Here is a 19,063-nt window from a genome sequence, read left to right as displayed (position 1 = left end):
GTAGCATTAAAATTATTCTTCACTTTAGTTTTCTTTCACTTACTGAAATAAATTTAATGCATAATAATATTCACCAAAGATCAATTAACATTTTCAATCTTTTAATAATTTGACCTCAAAATAGGACAAGAATGCATTATCTAAAATGAATTTGCACTGAATGTAGAAAGCAATCTAAATAGTTCAGGCTTATCGCTATCTACCTTTGTTCAATAACAACATGTTTATTTGCTATTAATAATCTGGCAATGACCACTTCATCTCCACCTTACGTATGCACATATCCAGTATTAACTTTTATGGAGTGTGAAATCAAGCAAACTGGAACTAATTGAAGTATTAGTCAACACTGTAATCAAGTTGAATAAAGCAAGATTAATATAGCTTAGTTATATAGCTTAGTTATATATAGTCATTGCAGAAAATCTCTTCAAATACTTGTTTTCTCTTTCATAAGATAGGAAGCAAATATGTCTATTTGCCACTTATACATCATATATAAATTTATTTTTATGTGTCACTTTACATATATACATGCAAATGTATGTACTTTTCTATATCATTACTCCAAAAATCATTAGCATGACAAAGATACAGTACAATCTAATATTGTATATGACTTTAGAGTTAGACAACACTGAGTTAAAATATTAGCTGTCTGACTTTTAGCAATTCAAAGCCTGAAAAATAGAGTTAGCAACATGTATTTCAGAGCTAAATAATACTAAAGTACTTATTACAATACACATGAAGACAATATACCCAACAAGTGATATATACTGAAAGAGTAGAGGAGTGAATCAGTTCATAAAGTAATGCATATAATCCTGAACTGTGTTCAATTACTCTACCTGCCATATCTCATTTCTTGATTCTTTTGTCAGACTATCATTGGATTTCTCTGAGAGTTCTTTAACAGGAACTGATTTTATGTTGCAGGAACACTTACCAATAACATTTTGAATTGTCATTGCTTGAGAAAAGGGAGTTTCTACTAGCCTCAAAAGTAAGAGCATAGAGACTTTGATACATCCAGTGTTCCCAACAAATTATATCCACAGTATCACTACTGCATACAGAAACCTTGAACTAATACTACAATGTATGGGATTTACAATGCTTCTGTTTTAGTATCAATCAATATTTATTGATTATTATCATGGGTCAGACTGAATACTGAGGAAGTCATGTATAATAGACGGTACAGTTTTTTAAAATTATTATTATCAGAGTCTGGTTTCCCTTTTTTCTGCTCCTTTTTCATCTCCAATTCTCTTTCTGTACAAGTTATAGTGATCTTTTCAGAACTTTCAGCAAGTCACTTGTTTTCTCCAATTTTCACTAATCACCTGTTTTTCTAGATGTCCACAATACTAGTGTGCTGTATCATCTCTTACTAATGGAACAAACACCCCTGGGTACTCAGGAAGTGTCTCATGTATGCCAGTTCTATGTTCACAACTAAATTGTATCAGGAGGCTAGATTCTTCTTCTTTTTTTCTTTCTTTCTTTTTTCTTTTTCTTTTCTTTTCTTTTTTTTTTTTTTTTTTTTTTTTTTGTCTTTTTATCAGTACCGGGGATTTCTATTCTTTTTTTTTTTATAATGTATTTTTAAGTACATGTTTGCATTGCATAATGATTATATTTTTCAAGGGGAGTTAATGCATGCACACAACACATCTTAATTTTTTTACCTCCTTTCTTTCCAATCTTACGTTGCTTTCTCCAGCTCTTTATCTCCTTCCTATTTGAAAACACTCTAGTTCCATTTTTTTTCAATAATAGGAAATAGAATGATATTTTGTTTAAGTGGGAAGGGAATAAGAACTAGAGAGGGGAGAGAAACAAGGAAAATAGCACTAACAAATGGAACAACTATTTTTCAAAATGCTTCTTCACTGACTCATTTACATAGAAAATATTAATTATCCATGTATACACTAAAATGTAATCTCATTACATATTTATTGCTTTCCTTTTGCTGGGACAAAACATCTGACATCTGGAAGCTAAAGGAGGAGTGGTTTATGTTCACTCACAGTCGCACAGTTTGTAGAGGTTTAGTCCAGAATCAGCGTCTCCAAGGCAGAGTAGTTTGGCAGAGGGGTATGGCAAAGGAGGCTTGCTCATGCCAGGGTAGGCAGGAGATAGAAGGGGTGAGGGAATTGGGTGGGGGAACCTTTCCAGGCCATCACCTCCGTGACCCACCTCCATCCACTACGCATCACCTTCCAACTTCACATTTAGCTATAAGCTCATGAAAAGAACTATCTAGTCACCTTCCCAAAGCCCCAGGTAGGAACACATGAGAACACATACAGAGCGGCTTCTAGATTCAAAAACATAATTTATTCGTATTTATTTTCTATAACTGAAATGCATTTCTATAATGAGACATTTTAAAAGGTAATAAAATGTTAGAATTCAGTTCTTTGAGGATTTCCTCAACTGTTTTAGGGTAAATTTGATCAATGGTTGTGCACTTTTCTAACTCCTCCCTAGAAATCATTGTAGATTCTGAATTATGTGTAAGGCTTAGTTCGGGTAACTAAACAGCTCATGATTTCCTTAATTTAGATGTAAAGTGCATCTAGGTCTGCTAATTGAGACACAGAAACAAAGGAGTCTCCTTATTTTCTATCATGACTCAATTGTATGAAGCTGCCCATACTTTCACTCCCTTACACTGCGCGATGACCTGTCTACCCCAGGGATGGGCAGAAACACACGAATGAGCTCTTCTAGGGAGCACAAAACTCAGGTTCTGTCTGCTTACTTTGCTCATTGATTCTCTCACTCTTTGAAATGCTGTTTCTGTGTGTGCACTGGTGCATGAGAGGGGAGACAGCAGAACAGCTAGGAAAAGAGGGTTGATGGAAATTATTTGTTTTACAAATATTTCAAATTTATTTTACTACAGTCGGAGTGCTACTTTTGAAATCTAAAGTCCAAATATACAGAATATTTATATTTAAATTTATATATATATTTACTTTATGAGTCTGACTTGACAGACTGTCTCTGAGCAATGGAGAGCATTCAGGATTGTCAGAAATATGGGAAAACTCACACCTTCCAACATTTCACAACCAACTTTGCCCCGCTGCCCCTGGCACACTGCCTAATAACTTCATTACACCTTCTTCACCTTCCTTCCTCCATTAATCACCTGTTTATTTTTATATTTCACCTCTGGAGTTTTCTGTATTTCTTGAATTTTCAGTTCGTCTTCCTCTCTGAGGATTTGATCTTCTTTGCAAATCACCATAATGCAAATTTTTTCATGCTACAAATTGCACATAAATTATTCCATATCTAATGAAAACAATGTATAATTTTGCACCTAAAGCAAAAACTTTATTCAGTTTCTTTGTTTTTCTTGAATTGTAAATTTCTAAAATCAAAGTTCTTTATCTCACTGTACTGTAGTATTTACTATAGTGCTGAAATACACTAATCAATTGCATGTATGGTTATATATGCAATATATATAAGCATTTATACTCCTAATATAGTCTGTTCTATGAAGAAGAAAATGTTTGAATTAATTTAATGTACAAATTTAAAACAACTTGGGAAATATCATAGTTTTTGTGTAAATATCCAGTATAAAAATAAAGCTGAGTATGGAAGATGCATATTAACAACAGTTTCCTTATTTGAATATGTACTTTATGGGCATTCCATATTCTGCATCCTCACTACATCCAAATAATGCTGTCATAAATATTTCAGTACTAATACGAATCTGTTCATCCTTTTGTACAAGCAATTTCATTTTCCTTTGCTTTCTGAGATAGTACCAATTGCCCATCTTTGCACCTCCAAACAAAAGCAATCCAATCTTCCACAATTTTTCACCTGATGCTAGTAATAAGCAGTCAGAAAAATGGACTTCCTGTTAATATCATCATTTGCATATGTATTAGTATTCCAGTACACTATCACATCAGAGAATGGGAGAAAAAGTAACATCATATTTTATTCACTCAAGAAACAATCAGTGTCAAAAGGCTGATGTTCAATTCTAGCCTTTTCATTATAGTTTCTTTCCATATGGGAGTGAACTGCGAGGTACAAAGGTTTATACTTTTTAATAATAACAAAAAGAACTTGCACTATACAGACAAAACTCCACAACAGAACTATCCTGGAATACAAAAATAGAAATTATATGTGAGTTTCTCTAGAGAAACTTTGGTCCTGCACACACTTCAAATCAAATACTTCTGTGAATGTTCACTGGTGATGTGATTGCCTGTTTTATTGCTAGATTAGGTCAATGCTGCCATTGCAATCTGGTATCACTTTACCAGCAATGCAATTTCACACGATTAATTTCCATCTTTAAAGGAAGCAATAAAAGATAGGCAATTAGAAACCTCACTAGTTATAACTAATATCTGTTAGTAATTAGTGTACACATTTGCAAACATAAATATCCCCTTTTGTGTGCACTTAAATACATAGGTACATTTAATTTTTAAATGACCATGGAATTTTCACTGAACCATTATGAACTTGCTGCTAACAAAAGCAAACAAAAATGAGTGCTGTGAAAACCAGAGGGCACAGATGAGTCAGAGATCTCTAACTCTTTTCAGCCTGTACAGTGTGAATATTTCAGGGTGCAATTGCAATATATGAAGATAGAAAAAAAGAAGTAGAATACTGGGAAGTAATACCATATCAAGACAGAATTTCATATCTAATTCAGAAGGCTTGGCAAACAATGTACACATCCATTTTTAGAATTATTTTATTTTTTTTTAACTTAAAAGGCCATTTAAGTGCTGTAAATTATAACATGAACTCTATTCTTTCTTCGGTGGATGTACTTTGCGTTTTGGACATCCTTTCACTGTCAATACTTACATCTGTTGTTTAAAAAGCTATTCGTGGTGCAATTGCTTTTTAAATGCAAACCCATATGTGTGATCTCTAGAGGAACTGGTAAATTCCACCAAATGGGCATTCCTAAATTACATGCCATCTGTAGCTAGTGAAGAGCGGACTGAACCTGCTCAGCTGTGATTTTGCACCAATGTTTCCATCATTTTGATTGGCTCTAGGGAAATCATTTGCTTTTGGCATAAACTTTTCCACCCCAACAGGTTATTACAGTCTGCTTGAGTTTCACTGGCTCAAGAAATATATTTTTGGCACATGTTAGAATACACTTGGCATTTTCAATTGATTTCTGTTGCCACATTCTACCATGATGGCTTAGATCATTTTTTAAGCTTTCAAACTAGTCAGAAAATGGTGAAGGTGATTTTACTGCCTGAAGAGAGCCGTTCAAATAAAAAAGCCACATTGCACATTTAGACAGTTGTATTACCATAGTAAAAATTACCACATCGTACAACTGAGGTTAAAGCATCACCATAGGAAAAAAAAAAGTAAGACAAAGGATAAATTTCATTTTTTAAATGAATATGTAATAGTTTTACTATTAACTTGACCTACTTCACTAATTTTCCTTTTGCATTTAATGACAATGTATTTTTTGTGCACCTCTTCATATAGTAACTTTGTAACTGCTTTTGAGATGGACAAATATATTGATTAGTACATATTTATAAGTTTATATTGTTCACACTGCTTGTGTGTAACAGGTACAAGTAAACAACACATTTTTATTCGTTTTTTCATCCCCAGGGCTTTAATGCAAATACAGAAGAGTATTCTTTTTATTTCAATTTATGTATGCTGTTTGTGATACTTGAGTTCTTATCTTGCCAAAAGCCATTTTAGGCTCAGATATGCTAACATTTGGATAAAGCCAAAGCATTAATGTACAGTAAAACATTCAAGATATATTCAAATTATTCCTATAAATATTTTAACTTATAAAATAATTAAAAATTGAATTGAGAATATTACAGAAAATTTACGTTTATTTATAATTATGCTTAATATTCTTTGAAAAACACTGAAACATGGATGAATTAAAAACATTATCAAGACAAATATCATGACTATGTATTGTCATCTTAAGCATCAGGCTTACAGTTCTTTCTCTGTCCCTCTAGTTGTCATTTTCAACTATTTGTTTTGAACTTATTTTTAATTGGAACAGTTGACTTATGGATGTACATACTGGAGAAATATGCAGAGAGTAAAATAGGGGAAAATTTAACATGGAGCAGGGAGAGCAATGCTAATGCCAGGCATGTATAGAGTGAACTATTTGGGACACGTGTTTGTATTCAATATAGCAAAATAGCAGTAGAGAAATAGGTAGAGAAGCATAGAATTCCAAGAAATAAAAAACAGATGTACAAGTTAAGTGGAAATTCAGGCAGAAAATTCAGCAATTATTAGCATGGCAACTGTATCTTTGAAGTGTTTTTGAAGCCCCAGGGTTTAACTTTGTCCTGCACCTGCCTGGTTTCAAAGGATGTCCATCCAGGGTAAGTTTAGGGGACTGGCTAATGGGTCCTATCAAACACTATAGTATTGAGGAAAAAAACTCAGTATTAAAAATTTAAAAACTGATAATTTTACTAGAAATATTTATCAAAATAAATTCTTTTTTAATCTTGAATAAAATTAAATCAGACAAAACAAAATAGTGTCAAAACAAAACGGTATATGACTTAAAAAGCAAAATACAGGCATATCAATAATGGCTATCAGCATGGCTCTTGTTGTCTTCAAAAGAATTGCCCATACCATCACGCATAATAAAATTGAACAAAACAGTACAGAACAAAGCCAATGAAAACAAAACGATGGAGACATTATAGGACTTCAAAAGAAAATAATACTCAAACCGCATTGGGTATCATTGTGCATCTTATTGTCTTCAAAGTAGTTACCTATGCCATCAGACTTGATACTATCAAACAAAACAGATTTGAATAAAATCAGTCAAACCAAAATAATGAAAGCAATACAGAACTTCAAATCAAGCTAATAGGAAATAAAAAATCGTTACTATAATATATCCTGCTATCTTTGGAATAGCTCTCCATGCCATCAAATCTAATTTAAGTAGACAAACTGAAACAGAATAAAACCAAACACAACAATGAAAATAATACGGCTTTCAAATCATTATAATAGATTAACAATGGCCACTGCCTTCCCTTTTTAGACAGTTCCTCCCCTTTCACTTTCACGGGATGTATTGTGCATTTTGAATCCCACTAACTGCTTTTGTTTTTATATTAGGGAGGCAACCAGCTACTCACGTAAAGTGACTCTGAGCATTTTTACCTCTGAGCATGATCTCAAGTTATACTCATTTGTCTACAAGAGCCTAAAGGTTATCTTTCTTTATAGCTGAGTAGTTTTCCATTGTATAAAAGTGTTATAGCTTCCTAATCAATCAGCAGCTGTTGGGAAAGCTACCCCCACTTTTTTCGTTCTCTGTCACATTGAGCATTGTTGTCTTTGACTTTCAGTCTATAAACCACCTTTCAGATTAAATATATTTTGTATACTAAGCAAATTGATGAACCCTATCCTTATCCACTCTGCCTGTGTTTCTTTTTATCAGTGTATCAAGACCATCTGGATTTGTGACTATGGCCAACCTTCTCTGCCTCATCTCTGCCATGTCATTTTTCTGCTGTTGCCTACTTTTCTGTGGGAAGCTGCCTATGAATGGCGCCCATTTCCTGCTTCCGGGTTCTTCCCGGCCTGAACAAGCCCGCCAAATTGTCATATCTGCCCAGTTACCCGTGACGCTAGCCTATCAGCTTGTTAGGCGCGCTTCTCTGTGATTGGATACTGCTTCCCCTTATAAGAGGTTGTTCCTGCCCCCAACGGCGGAAGAGGAATCAACACTGAGGGTGGCGGACCTTGTCAGGTCCGGTTCGCTGTACGCAATAAAGTTTGAGAGCTGATCCTGCTCGAGTTTGGTCTCCTGTCTCCCGCGGCTCCGGTCATCTGGTGGCCCGTACGGGGAGGTTCAGCGACGCGCGGGCGCGACTGCTGTCACCTGCGGCACGACGGAGAACCCGGCTCAATAACAACGGAAGGCCCCGAGCACCTCTTCTCTTCACCCTGATCAGCTACGTGAGATACAGCGGTTCCCAGGACAGGTGAGTACTGAATCGCCTGGGTTGGGTGGACGCACCTAACAGATTTTGAGCGCCACACGGGTGGACGCCGGTCTTTTTTTCTTTGCATTTGTTTCGCTTTCGTTTCGCCATTGTGGGCAACGCTGCTCGCAAACCCCTCGCTGACTCCCTAAGAGTCCTGCTGCGGACCCGAGGCATCTACATAAACCGGGTCACCCTTTCGAGGTTTCTGGATAGTGTTAATGAGATTGCCCCCTGGTTTTGGCCCACGGGCTCTCTAACCCTCCCGTCATGGGAGAAGTTAGGAGGGGATCTTAGATGCACCCGAGAAGAGGGACGCTTGGATCCCATGGTTTTACCCCTGTGGGAACTGATTAGGGCTTGTCTGACGGACAAACAAACCCCCTGGCTTTGCTCAGCCCGACAGGCTCTTGACAAAGCTCGATCCGAGTGCTCGGAGGAGCCCGAAGTCACACCTGACTTTGGGCCTCCAGAGAAATACAAGGGCTCCGATTCTGATTCGGATTCGGAGGGCTCAGAAGAGGAGGTCGTCTTTGCTAAGCATGACCCTCCTACACCGTTAAAAGAGGAACTTAGGGCTCGGGAAGATAAAAAGGGGAACCAAACACCACCCTGCCCGAGCTACTCCGCTTTGCGGGAGGAACTTAGGCCCTTCCGCTCCTTGGCAAGCTCGCGATCCATGGTCGCCCCCTTTAGGACGCCAGGCCCTACTGCACCGCCGTGGCCGGAAGAGGAGTTGCTCCCTGGGCTGCCACCTTCACCCGTGGCCGCCGGAGGGCGCCCACAATCCATGGCACCGCCCTGGTTAGAGGGAGAGCTATTTCCTGGGTTACCTCCTGCACCCCCTTCTGGGGGAGGAGGAGGACGTTCCTTCCACCAGAGGGTATGGTCGCGCTTCCCTTTGAGTGTCCCGGTCTCCATGCATTCCCGGTACAAGTAGGAGGCAGGGGAGGAGGAGGATATTATGAGCCCTTAGAAATTAAACAACTTAAAGCTATCAAGGATGCAGTTTCAGCTTATGGGCCCAATGCACCATTTACCATGGCGCTTTTAGAGGCATTGGCTGGCCTGTATTTAACTCCGGGAGACTGGACCCAGCTGGCGCGTGCCTGCCTTTCCCCCGGACAGTATTTAGATTGGAAGTCTTGGAATGAGGAATTCTGCGTAGAGCAGGCGGCGGCTAACTGGGAACATGGCCAAAGAGATTGGAACAGAGACATGTTATTAGGGCGAGGAGCTTTCGAGGAAGATCAGACCCAGTACCCTCGCCAGGTTTATGAACAAATCAGTCGCTGTGGCCTCCAGGCCTGGAGACGGCTGGCTGGAAAGGGAGAGCATACGGGCCACCTCACAAAAATTTTACAACAGCAGGGGGAGCCCTTCTCCGATTTCGTGGCCCGCATGCTTGAGGCAGCTAACAGAATTTTTCCAGACGCTGAGGCAGCTCACCCTCTCATAAAACAACTGATTTTCGAACAGTGTACTAAAGAGTGTCGTGATGTCCTAAGGTCCAACAAAAATAGGTCTTTAGAAGAGTGGACACGCCTGTGCCGTGAACTGGGCGGCCCGGTAACTAATCACGGGCTCGTTGCCGCCATGGTCGCTGCACTTCAAGGTGCTGCCAATGGAGGCAAGCCTCGGGTAGGGGGCAATAGAAATAAAAATGAAAACAACACTTCTTGCTTTGGCTGTGGCCAACCAGGACACATTAAGCGTAATTGCCCCAACAAACAGATCGGGCAGGGAGGAGCCCCTGGCCCTGGATTATGCCCAAGATGCCAAAAAGGTAATCATTCAGCAGCCGAGTGCCGATCGATATTTGATAAAGACGGCAATAGGCTTTCAGGACGTCCAGACAATCAGCCAAAAAACGGCCGACGGGGGCCCCTCCTGCAGGCGGGGCCCCCTCTGGCCCAAACCTTCCTTCAGTTCCAGCCCCAGCAACCACAAACACCCCAGGTCCCTTTAGGCGGGCAACCCCAGGCTCAGCAGGGCTGGACCTCAGTGCCACCTCCGACCTCCTATTAACACCCGAGATGGGAGTACAATTAGTTGAAACCTCCCTGCCAAATCCCCTTCCGCCAGACACGGTCGGACTTCTATTGGGGAGGTCCTCGGTGGCACTCAGGGGCCTTACAATCATCCCAGGTGTAATTGACTCAGATTTCACTGGCACCATCAAAAATATGGTTCAAGCCCTACAAGGCACGATTATCATTAATAAAGGAGATAAAATAGCCCAGCTGTTGGTTCTACCAAGCCTTCATAAAAACTTCCCCGTGAGAAACCTGACCCGAGGCGCTCAGGGCTTCGGCTCTTCTGGGGATACCTTTGAAGGCTTACATTTGACGTTGCAAGAACGTCCTATGCTAACCATTGACATCAATGGCAGACCCATTAAAGGCTTGCTTGACACAGGAGCAGATCGCTCAATCATTTCACAAAAAGATTGGCCTAGCTCTTGGCCCACAGATGTGGCATCCCAGAGCCTACAGGGGCTTGGGTTTGTCCACGCCCCTAAGGTGAGCGCTTCGCTCCTGACATGGCGCGACAAGGAAGGTCATTCTGGTCACTTCCGTCCCTTCGTACTCCAGCTTCCCGTATCTCTATGGGGAAGAGATATTTTGACAGACATAGGCGTCACCTTAACTAACATCTACTCCCAAAAAGCTCACTCCATGTTGCTAAAACAAGGGTATATCCCTGGAAAAGGCCTGGGCGTTCACCTACAAGGCCGAACCTCGCCTATTCAAGGCAGCCCCAAACAAGACAAAAAAGGACTGGGTTTTTCCTAGGGGTCACTGAAAGCCTTCTCACACCTGAACCCATAAAAATTACTTGGAAAACTGACACCCCTGTGTGGGTTCAACAGTGGCCCCTACCAAAGGAGAAGGCAGAAGCCGCTCTGGAGCTAATTCAGGACCAACTCCAGGCGGGACATATCAGACCATCAACCTCCCCCTGGAATACCCCTATTTTTGTCATTAAAAAGCGCTCGGGAAAATGGCGGCTCCTCCATGACCTGAGGGCAGTCAATGCTCAGATGCAACCCCTGGGTGCGGTTCAGAGAGGCATGCCTGCACTATCAGCGCTCCCACAAAATTGGCCGGTCTATGTCATCGATCTTAAAAATTGCTTTTTCTCTATCCCTCTTCACCCAGATGATTCGCCTCGCTTCGCTTTTACCTTGCCCACTATCAATCAGGAAAAGCCAGACCTTAGATATGAGTGGATAATGTTACCCCAAGGGATGACCAACAGTCCCACTATGTGCCAATTGTTTGTCGACGCTGTCATAGAGCCCATAAGACATAAATTCCCAAAAAATAGATGCCTCCATTATATGGACGACATCCTAATATCAGGAAAGGACCTCCCGAGCTTAGAGCAAATGCTTAGACAGCTGGTCTCTACTCTTAGAGCCGCTAATCTGCACATTGCCCCAGACAAGATCCAGCAGTCAGAGATAGCCCAATATTTAGGGACAAAAATTACTTCCTCTCAGGTATCACCATTAAAATTGGTTATCCGGCATGATACGATCTTAAGTTTACATGACATGCAAAAATTAGTTGGGGATATCAATTGGATCAGGCCGTACTTGGCCTTACCTAACAGCAAATTAAAACCTCTGTTTGACTTACTTAAGGGAGACCCTGACTTAAATTCATCCCGAGAACTTACGCCGGAGGCAGAAGTGGCACTACAAGCAGTAGAGCGGGCCCTGACCACGGCCGCATTAAGGCGTATTAATCCAGAAAAGACCTTCGCCTTGTGCGTTCTCAAAACAGCTAGACAACCTACGGCTGTCATTTGGCAGCAAGGACCCTTGCTTTGGGTCCACCCAAAAATGTCTCCTGCTAAGGCTATTGACCATTATCCAGACGCGGTCGCTTCCCTTTCTCTAGAGGGCATCTCACACGCTATACAACATTTTGGGGTGCCTCCTTCCTCCCTACATGTGCCATACACAAGAGATCAAATTGAAACCTTAACAACATGCCTGGATTCCTGGGCGATCCTTCGGTGTACTTTCCAGGGAACCATAGATAATCAATTCCCAAAAGACCCCCTGCTCCAATTTGTCACCGTGCATCCTGTGATCTTTCCTAAGGTCACGTCCCCACACCCCATAGCTGGAGCTCCAATAATATTTACAGACGGCTCCAAGTCAGGCATAGGCTCGTATGTGGTTATGGGTCAAGAGCCAAAAACTATCCAATTTACTCCAGACCAACCCCAGGTGGTCGAGATCCAAATAATACAGGAGGTCTTACGTCGCTTTCCAGGCGATGTTAACCTCCTGTCGGACTCCAAGTATGTGGTAAATGCTCTCCAAGTTCTGGAGACGGCGGGTCCCATTAAACCCTCTTCAACGGTAGCCTCCATATTCCTAGGTATTCAACATCAGCTATGGAATAGAACCTCAAAAGTGTTCATCTCACATATCAGAGCCCATACTAATTTACCTGGGCCCTTGGCGGAGGGCAATGCCTTGGCAGACTCGGCCACGCGCCCGATATAGGTCTTCACCTTTCCCAACCCTCTGGAAGCAGCCCAAAAATTCCATTCTCAGTTCCATGTTAATGCCCGCACCCTCATGGTGCGCTTCAACATCACGAGAGCACAAGCACGAGAGATTGTACGGTATTGCCCAGCTTGTGTGATCTCTTCACCCCGACAATCTATTGGCATTAACCCAAGAGGACTTCGCCCAAATCATATTTGGCAAATGGATGTTACACACATCCCAGAATTCGGAAAACTTAAATATGTTCATGTTTCGGTAGATACCGCCTCCCAGGTTATGTTTGCCTCGGCAGAACCCGGAGAAAGGGCCACCCACGCTATTAATCATTGCCTGGCAGCCTGGGCTGCTTGGGGAAAGCCCAATATACTAAAAACAGACAATGGTCCTGCCTATACCAGCAAAATTTTTATGACATTTTGTCAACAAATGGAAGTCACTCTTAAACATGGCATTCCTTACAACCCCCAAGGACAAGGCATCATTGAGCGATCCCATCGGACACTCAAGGGTGTCTTACAAAAACAAAAGGAGGGAATAGGCCATGGCCTAACGCCCAAAGGAAGAATATCATTGGCACTCTTTACCATAAATTTTTTAAATCTTAATCACAATAATCATTCCCCTGCCATGGAGCACAATAACCCGTCCCCGGCCGACAAAGGGCTGGTGAAATGGAAAGATGTCCTTACAGGACAATGGATGGGCCCGGATCCAGTGATTAGCTGGACCCGAGGTGCGGTTTGTGTCTTCCCACAGGAACCAGGCTGCGAACCGCTGTGGGTCCTGGAAAGATTGACGCAAGCAGTAAACTCCCCACCAGTTCCTGATAAAGCACAGGAGGATAAGCCCGCGGACACAAGTCAACTCGACCCTTCTGGGACCGACGCTCAGCGCCCGAGACCATCTACAAACTAAAATGTCTGGTTTGGAGCTTTTTCTATTCTGTGGGTTCCTATTAATCACCCCTGTTTGCACAAATTTGACCAACACTGTTAAAAATATGACAGCTTGGCTGCAGGACACCTACCTACCTAAGTTTCACAATTTGTCCCTCATAGTCGGTCAGGAACTTGACAATATGGACGGTATCCAACTAGGTCCAGTCAGGTTCGATTTATCAACTTTAGGCAGTGTTATAGCCAGTTTGCGGGAACGCGTCACCTCCTGGTTCTCCTGGCCCAACCTGACTACTTGGATCCTGATTGCCTTGGCCTTCCTAGTGGGGCTTGTGGTTATTAAATGCTTGTTAGATCGCCTATCACAGCCATGGCAGCCATGCAAATGGCAGCAGGTGGCCCATCAGGCCAGCAGGCCGCTGCATATCTCCTTCACATTGCAGAACATCAGCTATAAGAGCTGAGTGGGCAAGCCAATGACGGGTAAGACGGGAAAAGCCCTCCCGGTCAACCTAAGACAGGCTCCACTCAGATATACATGGCCTATAAGGCCAGGGGTCCCTCCCGGAGTCAAATTATTGGCATTGAGATGCGAGACCAAGGGTACTGCAGTGCCATCCGCCCCAAAGGTTGGGGGGAAGGCAGGAATGAATGTCTATATGCATCCAGGTTCGGTTCACAAAAGCCTGGCCCTGCGAAAAAATGAACCACTCACCTTGAGCATGGTCCTGGCGCAAGGATATGCACAAAACAGGGTGATGCACAGCAGGGTATAGACCTCTACATTCTCTCATGCCTCGGCCTACAAGGTAGGCCCACTCCTAGGTGTCTAACAGCAACAAGGTCATAGACACCTTGGAGGGACCCACAGACCATCCTATTTTAATAAATAAAAAAGGGGGAGATGTGGGAAGCCGCCTATGAATGGCGCCCATTTCCTGCTTCCGGGTTCTTCCCGGCCTGAACAAGCCCGCCAAATTGTCATATCTGCCCAGTTACCCGTGACGCTAGCCTATCAGCTTGTTAGGCGCGCTTCTCTGTGATTGGATACTGCTTCCCCTTATAAGAGGTTGTTCCTGCCCCCAACGGCGGAAGAGGAATCAACACTGAGGGTGGCGGACCTTGTCAGGTCCGGTTCGCTGTACGCAATAAAGTTTGAGAGCTGATCCTGCTCGAGTTTGGTCTCCTGTCTCCCGCGGCTCCGGTCACTTTTCCCCTTCATTCCACTGCCTGCCCATCAGCAAAAATAAATCCTGACTTCTACTCTCATCTTTATCTATAAGGTCCTCATTAATAATGCCATCTCTATAATGCTGATGCCACTTTTTGCATCATTTAACCCATGGCACAAATTACATGAAACTACTTCAGTAAAGTTTTCTGAGAGCTGGCAGGAAAGCAAGCAGTTCTATTCAGGATATATGAGAGAAAGAGAGAGAGAGAGAGAGAGAGAGAGAGAGAGAGAGAGAGAGAGAGAGACAGAGAGAGAGACAGACAGAGAGAGACAGAGAGAGACACAGAGAGAGAGAGACAGACAGACAGAGAGAGACAGACAGAGAGAGACAGAGAGAGACAGGGAGAGAGAGAAAGAGAGACAGAGAGAGAGAGATGGAGAGAGAGAGAAAGAGAGAGAGAGAGAGAAAGAGAGAGAGAAAGAGAGAGAGAGAGAGAGAGAGAGAGAGAGAGATTTTCAATCCATGATTTCTGTCCTTTTGCTCAAGGTAATGGGTCTTATGGTCACTTTTCAGTCAATAAATTCTGGGTCTATTATGTCATAAAATTTATGAAAATTTTATTGATTTCTGAGAACTCAATGATTAGAAAAACTCACAAATTTGATATCATACATGTATTATTAACCTAAGGATAGTTTAGTCTTGTCCATTTATTAAACAGAAAACTCCATATAAGAAAAAGAGGAGGGTGTTTTCAATTATTACTTTCAAAATTTCTTATATTATGTCCTAAAAATAGTTATTTGAGGGTCCACTTTTCAGTCATTTTTCTCTTATTCATATAGGCATACACGTGGGAAATATTGTATTGTCCTGTGTGATCTATGATGTTTTTAGGCAATATAAATGCCAGAGCTTAATAACTAAATAGGAAATAATAAAGAAATATGGTGAGCAAGGGCTGTAACTGAATAGAAGAAAGAATCCCAAGGGACAAATACGAAACAAAAACATCATGGATCTGACTTCAGGAACATAAAATATGAAATAAAGATGAAAAGAGAATGATATTCCTCGGAATTTATGAAATATAATGTACTATGTAGCACAAAAATATTGGCAAACATTTTGTACAGATCGGTTTTATAGTCACTACTCAATTTTAGATAGTTATCAAAGTGATTTTATGTATAAGCAGAAAATGATGCAGTTGCTAGTTATGATCGAGGAGGTGAAATTATCCATTTCTTTACTTTCTTTCTAAAGTACAACATAAGGACAAGCAAAATGATTTAAATTGTGTTTGTCATTTTGTGGGAAGTCTTTGAAAGATTCATATTGATATAGTAATATTAAATAAAATAATTGAGACAAAAATCAGAAAGATTTCTATCATTAGAATGTATAAATACATATGTATTTTATATATTAGAATTATGTATAATCTGTTTTGTTCTCACTTTTATTCAATGGATCAGCATAAAAGAACTTTTTAAATATAAACTCTTCAAATATATGTAAGTTCAAATACAAAGATGTTTCCGTTGACTTCACGTAAATGCGAGCAGAACAAATGTAACATACGAACTTGAGAAACTATGAGTGTTTATTTTTTTGTACTGGTAATCAAACTTACGATCTTGGACTTACCAGGCAAGCTCTTGAGCCACTGAGCTAAATCATCAGTGAAACTATGATTCTATCATGGAATGTATGAACCAGCTTTCTTTATTTGATATCTTAAGTTCTGTAAATCACACAGTGAACTTTTTGAAGGAAGAATGAGTCAAAATCATGAAGTAAAAACTTCCATTCCTTTGGTATTTTATGTTATTATATATCTTCTGAGGGAAATATTTCAAAGATTCCACTTGAATCACAAAAATTAAAACATTTTCTGCCTAAGTCAAAGTTAGAATTTCATGAATAATTTTTAAAAATTTTACAAAATATAACATAATATTTTTTCTGTAGTAACATGATCTGAGTTTTAGAATATATAATTCTTGAGCCAAGGATATAGTTCAGCGACATAGCACCTTGCCTGCCAAGTGCAAAGTCCTGAGTTCTATTTCTTGTACCTACAGAAACAAGCAAAAAACAAACAAACAAAAAACCTAGAAAGATGTGTAAAAATATACTAACCTCTAAGAAGTATAATTTTCTATCTAAATTTGTTATAACATTTTGAATTGACTTCAATTCATCTAATGAATATGGGTCTCACCCATGTACTTCATTATGGTGTAGACTATGATTCTCATAGAATTTTGTCCAATTATTTCTATTTATTATGTCTCTCCTTTATACACAGGATATAGGATTCTCATTATCTGCAGATGCAGGCTCTTAGTGACTAGCATTTTAGACCAGTAAATAACACTATCACTTAAATTACATAAACTTTTACTTCAAAATTTAAAATGCATGAGTTACAAAATGGAAACTTTACAAATACTATTAGGTAGGTAAAAATAAACAATGGTGATTACAGGAGGCTCAAACTGGCTTGCACTAGCTTGTGAGAACTGACTTTAAGCATTTCTCCGTATTGTATAGGCAGTGACATCAGATTATTATATTGCTTGTTTTAAATTGGTTACTGAGGGAGCTTATGCAATATGGACATGAACAAGACCTTCAAATAAAAGGATTTTTCTTCTGGAAAATCAGTTAATAAACATTCATTGAATGTGCTACTCACAAAACATATTATGAGCAACAAATATGATGAAGTTTAAATCCCAAAGAATAATATTACTATATTTTGATTATATGTCTATTTGGCATTAAGAGCATATTATCTGTTCAGAAATTGAACTATTATGTGGTTTATCTAAATTGTTTCAGAAAGAAATGTTTAATAATTCTTTTGTTTATACATTGGATCACATTCCTAATACTCACAAAACTACATAAAGTGCTAGGAGGAAAAAGAAATTTAAATATGTGAGATAATCTAGATAACATTAGATGAGTACAAAATAACAACACAAAACTACTCATTTACAGTGATACTCAGGAAAGTTATTGTATTTCTAAGTGGAAAGAGTAAATATTTGAAGAGAAATCAATTGTCATATAGTAGAAAAAATATTGACTGTCATATTTATGTAATAAATCTAACCCTCAACAATTTGTAATAGAAAAACCCTGCTGCATCTACCAAAGCAAATTTGATGTGCCTATTCATATTTTGAGGACCAGTGGAATTTGTCACTGTAAAGTCCTTTTGCATTTCTTCACTTACAATATATCTTCTTTGATGAAAGATGGTAAGGTAGAAAACTTGGTAGAACAATCAAATACACTCATCAGAAAAGACTGATTCTAAATACAGAATGCTGTATCTAGTACTCAATTCCCCGTCCCCTTGTAGGTAGATTCAAGCTTATCAGTAAATTCTTTAAAACCACTTGGAATTGGAATCCCAAAATAGGAAAGAAGAATATTCTCTACTGACAGTAATATAAAAAAAGGAGGTATTTTCTCTCTCTCTCATTAAAATAACTGAGCAAATTAGAAGCCAAGAGGCTGTGTGTGTGTCAGCCACAGAAAACATCCAGTGAACAAGTGAGAAGTATGTGTAGTTCTCATTAGCATCTTTGAAATCTCTGTTGAATCACATGTAAGATTAGATAAGAAAGTTAGGATTCCGTAGCACTAAATGATGAAGAACCATTGAAACAGGTACAATAGAAGCTATATATATGTCACATCAATAACATTATGCAAAAACATTTGTGGTATTTTTCACCAATTTCTAAAATTTTAGTTAGGATCGTAGCTACAAAGGAAGATCATCAGGGAAAGGGAAGGAGATCGGGGGAGGAGCAATAAGAAAAGATAATAGACAGGGTGGATGTAATCAAAGTCCATTGCATAATGCATATAAAATATCATAATGAAACTCACTATTTTATACAATTAAAATATATTAATGATTATAATAAAAAGATGATTGCTATATAAAGAGTGACATTTGTATACGATAAAATTACTGGATAAAATACTATTCAAATAAATCAAAAGAAATGTTGAAATAAATTGGAAAGAAAATAATGATTTTGCATCATTTGAAGTTAAGATGGCATCAGTAAGTGGCATGGATGACAGTAGGTTAAGCCTAACTGTTCTGTTTTATGTCAGTTAGTTATAGAAAAGGAACAACAGGAATAAGGAATTATAAGCACTGTATTCATGATTGAGGCAACAAAGAAACCAATAGGGATGTGCACGTGCGTGTGTGCATATGAGTGTGTATATGTGCACATGTGTGCACATACTTCCAAGAATCCTTGTCCTGTAATTCTACATGCACTGAAGCTTTCATGTTTGAGTAAACTCTTCCAAATCTAAAAACATTTAAAGATGCACATAATGTATGAAATAAAAAAATGAAAATGC

General features: G+C 39.6%; 1 pseudogene; it reads left to right on the top strand.

Moving 5' to 3' along the window:
• The first annotated feature begins 10,090 nt into the window (after positions 1–10,090).
• Positions 10,091–19,063, top strand: part of LOC100727809 (testis-specific gene 10 protein-like) — a 108,840-nt pseudogene continuing 99,867 nt past the window's right edge.

This window comes from Cavia porcellus, unplaced genomic scaffold (assembly GCF_034190915.1).
Source record: "Cavia porcellus strain 051 isolate PalLab524CR breed Dunkin Hartley unplaced genomic scaffold, mCavPor4.1 scaffold_21, whole genome shotgun sequence".
NCBI lineage: Eukaryota > Metazoa > Chordata > Mammalia > Rodentia > Caviidae > Cavia > Cavia porcellus.
Note: the sequence above shows the minus strand (reverse complement) of the source record. Positions and strands in the feature narration are given on the sequence as shown.